We start from the raw sequence: 6,000 nt of genomic DNA on the forward strand, positions 1-6,000 counted from the left end.
GTACTATATGTATGTATACTGTATGCAAAGGTACTATATTGTAGTTTTTGTTGTTGTTGTTGTACGTTTTGTTTCTACTGTTTAAAATCTGCACTAATTTATAATTTTTTAAAAATAATGTACTGAATTTATCATTTGTAATCGAGTAAATCTGTAGTTTTCTATACTAAACAATAATTTATAAAGATATGAAACGATTGTTCTTCATGTATTTGATGTCTCATAAAATCATTTTAATATTAATTCCAATTTAATTTTCAATTATAAATTGAGTGTGAAATCGTCTCTGATGAACAATTCTTTTCAGTAGGGTTTAATTCTGCCCATTTCTTGCAAGAGATTGCTATCAATGACCTTATATGCAAATGAAAAATTTTAAAAATTTGAAATTCACTAAGACTTTATTTGAAATTGTTTCTAAAACTTTAATATTTCCTTCTGGTGTGTTACTCGAAACGAGCCGAAAATTGTCTCATGATTTGGAAAACTATTATACAAAATTACAAATGTTTTCCTACTTTCGGAAAATATCTACGACTGCTATAAGCAAGTGACAAATACTTATTTATTTTATTTCTCTTTCTCTGGCTTTTCTGAAATTATATAGTTCTAAAAATATGTTGTTGTTTTTATGTCAGGATAATATGTAAACATATATTGTAACTATTTACACTATTTCTTCATTAAAATATTGAAGTGCAATATTCAGCCGTTTCCGAAAAAATTGTTTTCAAACTTTCGGCATAGCTTACATAGTAATGAGTTATCACGGATGCGCAGTCGCAGAGGAATATGAGTGATAGCATACTTGTCTACCAGCTAAGCGATAAGGATTTAATATAACATTAATATTTTAGCTAAATATTTCAAATAAAATTAATGATTTGGAAATATTTGTATTAAAATATTAATCATTCTTATGCATAATGTGTTTATTCATTCCTAAGATATTTGAATCAAAATAAAATTGAATTTTTTAAAACATAATAATAATTTTAAATGAAATTTTGACCAATAATAAATGCAATTAGTCGAATGAAAAAAAATAATTGATATAAATATTTTATTCGTAATAAACTTTAAATTGGATGTAAGAATCATAATTATAATTATCATATAAACTCTGGAAGAGAAAAATCTATATTGACATCCTACATAGATAATAACTGACTACTGCGTATATGTTCACACGAGCACCGTTTACTTAGGAGATCTGTAGAAGAAAAAAATTTAGACCAACTGCCTAGAAGTTCAATGCATTAAAGCTACTCTCTGTTTCATGTTCGATTCCAACGGGTTTCATAAATTTTGAATGGAATTTTTAACTTATTTTAATCAATTAATCTTTTAATGTAATGCTAATAACGATTAAAGTTATTATTTACTACCATTAAAGTTTTCCTAGTTATTTAAAAATTTGGGTTTTTAACTATAATTCATTTATTAAATGAATAAAAAGTTATCAATTGGTATACGAAGTATAGAAGAAGTATATAAATTTCTAAGAAAATGGAACTCCGCATTTTAAAGAGTCTTTGTGTTTCAGAACTTCCTGTGTTCCAAAAATATATTTTCTGGTGGAAGGAAGATCATTATGATCCGTGCAGGGGAAGCAAGAGGACCCATGTTTTCGAGAACATTTCTTTAATGATCACATTTTACGCAAAACGCGTAGACAAGACAAGACATTAACTTGCTCAGCTCTCACAGCAGCTTTTCATTTCATTGTTGCAATCGCAATGCACTATGGGATGAGTACCTAATCATGCATCGCCATCTCTGTCCAAAAGCGAAGACAGAGTAATGTAACTACTACATTTTTTTTATCTTTATGCCCATCTGTCTGTTGTCTGTCTGTGACAAAAATAACTCAAAAAAACCCATTAAGTTAGATGCATTAAATTTGTAACACTGTTAATACACCACATTTATATATTTCTTACAGAATTTAAACGAAATCCATTAAGAGGAAATCTGTCTTCCAGGTAACCGAATAGAAGTTACCAAGATACTACAAAACAAAACGAGACAATATACGAAATTTGGTACTAAATCCAACGAGAGTTTGATCATCTGTCGGTCTGTACTTTCAGAAGCATGTCAACGCGATAACTCAACAATGTAATGACTTCAATATAACAAACTTCCAATGAGTTTAGTTACTACATTTGTAATTCTGTGCCAAATTTTGGTTACACGGTGGGGAAAAAAGCGTCAGAAACACAAATTTCATATTCGAGTATTACTAACTGCATGCCAAGAATTTGTTACTAAAAAAATTAGTCAAAGAGCACACGACAGACTCAACAAAAATATTCAAAATAAGTCAAAGTGCACATTTCGCAACAGCAAGGCGTTCACTTTCTTAAAGAATGTCCAAAGTCGTCTGCAGGGTGACGTGGAAAATAATTTCATTAGAGAATGTGAGATAAAATTTTGGTTTTCGGATAAAAATGAATGCTATTTTTATATAAATATTTGAAAAATGTTAATTTAATTTTAAAACATTAATTAGAAAAAAAACAAAGGATCGAATCTTGAGCAAACGGTTAGAAGGCTGGTTCTCTATCACCCATTCTGCTGTCGAATACCGAAGATTTTCTTGCGCAAAAATTATGTCAAAAATCTGAAAGTTATTTTTTCGAAATTTTTTGGATATTCCACTCAAATATTATATAGAGTGAACTTTCTAAGTGTTTATTAATTCATGAAATGTCATCACGAACTGAATTTCACAATCCTTGCCATCCGCTTGTTAAAACTGCTTTTTTCAGAAAAAACGAAGTGTTAAAATCATATTCATCGAAGTAACCAGCAGGGGAATTTCTCCTTGAAACTTTCTCTACGTTCATCTATAAATATACTTGCATATTATTAACTGCATTCCATCGACTAACAATAATTAGGAAAGAGGTATTAGAATAGTATCTTTGATGATTTTTTTTTTTCGCAATTAAACCTAAGAATGCGACTTATATATAAGTACCAAAAAACCAAATATATATTTTTGGACACCTTTCCGCCCTTTAATTGAAACCAAAATCGGATACAGAATTACAATTGCAATCACAAAAGGGAATAACAAATGTTATAAATTTCAGTCATTGAGTTTTTGAGTTATCGAGTTCACAAGCATGCGAAAATACAAATCGACGGACGATGAACCCTTTAAACGATTTGATTCAAAATTGATGAGAATTTACCGTTTAGATGCTTAAACTGTGTTTTTAAATTATAGTTTTTGCGTGTATACAAACCGACAGATGCTCACCTCTTTGCATGCATTGACTGAAAATAGTTACGAAATATTTATGTTTGCTGAGAATTCAGCATTTTTAGTGAATATATCATGTAATCCTATGACTAAAACTAACATTTGACACAAAAATACAATTTTAATCATAAAATAAGATACCAAATTTCATATATTTAAGTCATTAAATTTTTAAATCACTGTATTTATATTTTTGTGATAATACAAATCGACAGATATTTACTCCCTTCAAATATTTAGCACCAAATTTTAGAGATATCTGCACTTTAGATGTTAAATCTAAAGTGTAGATATCTAACTTAGACGGATACGTTTATAACTCTACCTCTCTTCGTTTTCATAGTGCTAAATTAAATTCATCAACTAGACATAAAACACTTACGCTGAATGAAGTTCGCTTAAAATTTGATATAACTGTACGAATTAGATGTAAAAACAATACACCAAATCACCTCAGTCTATCTCAAAGGTTTTTAGAGTTATTTTTGCCACAGATCGACAGACAGGCATAATGCAAAAAACATGTTTTTCGTACTCAGGGTGAGGTGTTTTCTTCGAGATCCCACAGATGATAGAGTTCGAATTTTTTAACAATTATAATAATTTCGTATACGAGAAATTAAAAAAGAAAAACTTACTTAACACTTAAACATAAAAAAAAGACAAATAATATTCTTTTGCGTGTTCTTTGTTGCTTCGTAAAGCATATTCTTTGTTGAAAAACAGTAAGATCAATCAAAATATGCGCTTTCAGTTCGTTATTTAAATAATTATTAAAAGCAAATTCCCTTACTAATCCTATTGTAAGCTACACTAAAACCTTCATGAGGATTCACAGCATTTAGGATCAAGATTTGAAGTGGACTTATTGAACAGTTTAGAATTTAATAGTGTACAAAATAATTAACATTTCAAGTTTATTTATATAGATAAATAGATTAAATTTAAAATTTGATTTGGGATAAAAAATGGAGACAAATTGTGCTTATAATTAATATAAATTATGAAAAAATATTATTTTGAAAAATTTTAAAAAAATATTATTATATTAAAAATTATAAAAAATTAAAAAAAACTATAAAGATATTTATAAAACTATTTGATAATACAGAATTATTTTAAACGTCATCGAACGATGAAATAAAATTGTCATTCACAAGCGAGAGCGGTCTCCGCGAAACTTTCTCGCATATCATCTGATTAAAAATGATCCCCCTTCTTTTGTATTTTGAAAGCCTTTTCTTGAATTGGTAGAAACCAAATCTGGTCACAGAATTACAATTGTAGAAATATAGCAACATATTTTTTTTTTTATCTACGTGGATACGATTTCGAATGATAGCGTTTTTATATCATGTTTTTATGCGAAGGTACAGATTGACAGACAAGGAATTCTTTCACAGATTTGCACCGAAATTTGGAAAAAATCGACACTTTAGGATGTTTAAATTGTGTACGAAATTTCATATATCTAAGTGGATGTATTTACGAGTTATACACCCCAATGAAGTATTACATGCAAATGAAACTACAGACAGATATACAATCACTCTCTCTCTCGACGAATTTCTTTCAAAATTTCATACGAATCTTCATTTCATATGCTTATTCTGCGTACCAAATTTTATTATTCTAGATCCATACGTTTTCTAGTTACTGTGTTTATTTGTATTTGGACAAACAGTCAGACTTTCTGTGAATGGATTTCGTTCAAAATTTTATTCAAAAAAAATCGACACATTTGGTGTTATGACAACAAATGAAATTCTATCCGACTTTTTCAAAATCTTATTACGAAATTTTTCAGTTATCGTGGTTACGCAAAATAAAGCGATAGACAGATGTAACTCCAAAAATGTGTTTTTTGGGCTCAGGGGTGTTTAAAATGTGAATAGCGTCAAGTTTATATTTTTTGGTAAATGCAAAAATTCTCTTGTATACTTTGTACACGAGAAAGCAAAAAATAGGACGCCTATTGCGGACCACTCATCTATTGCCTAAATGGTAATAAAATTTCATGCACAGATATTGCTGTCTATGACAGTTGGAGCTGCACTTAATGACTGTCTAATTATTTTAAAATGAAATTCAAATGATTATTTTTTAAATAAAAGCAAATTTCAAGGCCATCTTGGAAGCGTAAAAGGATTTTAATTATATGCAGTAGTAACATAAATACTAAACACCAACATTTTTAAAAACAAAATTTCAGTTGTAGAATATTGATTTGCTTTTCAGATTGACAAGCATTCATTTGTTTTAAAACATACATTAAACATTTATAAAGCAAACAATAAAAAAAATCACTCTTTATAAAGGAAGGCCTCATGATAAAGGAAAATCCATCGATCTAACTTCTTTTAAAGAAACATGCATTTTAAAGTTGGACCAATATTTGTTTATGAATGAAAAAGATCGGATTATTGAATGGCTTTAGCATTAAAAATTGAAGTGAAAAGATGAAAATTGTTCTTCATATTCTTTTCACGAATATCGTCTTTCCTCTCGAATACTATCTTGGATTTTTTTTTCTCAGCCGTTGAAAGGGAAAAACTCTTTCAGTTATTAAGTCAACTTAATATGAATTTCTGTTTATATGCTGTCATTTCAATAGAGTTTCATATTTTCCTCGCATTCGTGCAGCGTTTCTCTTCTTCTTTTTTATGATTAAAGTCATTATGGACAAAAGTTATGAATATTGATTTAAAAATTATAATGAAAAAAAT

This window comes from Argiope bruennichi, chromosome 2 (genome assembly GCF_947563725.1).
Source record: "Argiope bruennichi chromosome 2, qqArgBrue1.1, whole genome shotgun sequence".
NCBI lineage: Eukaryota > Metazoa > Arthropoda > Arachnida > Araneae > Araneidae > Argiope > Argiope bruennichi.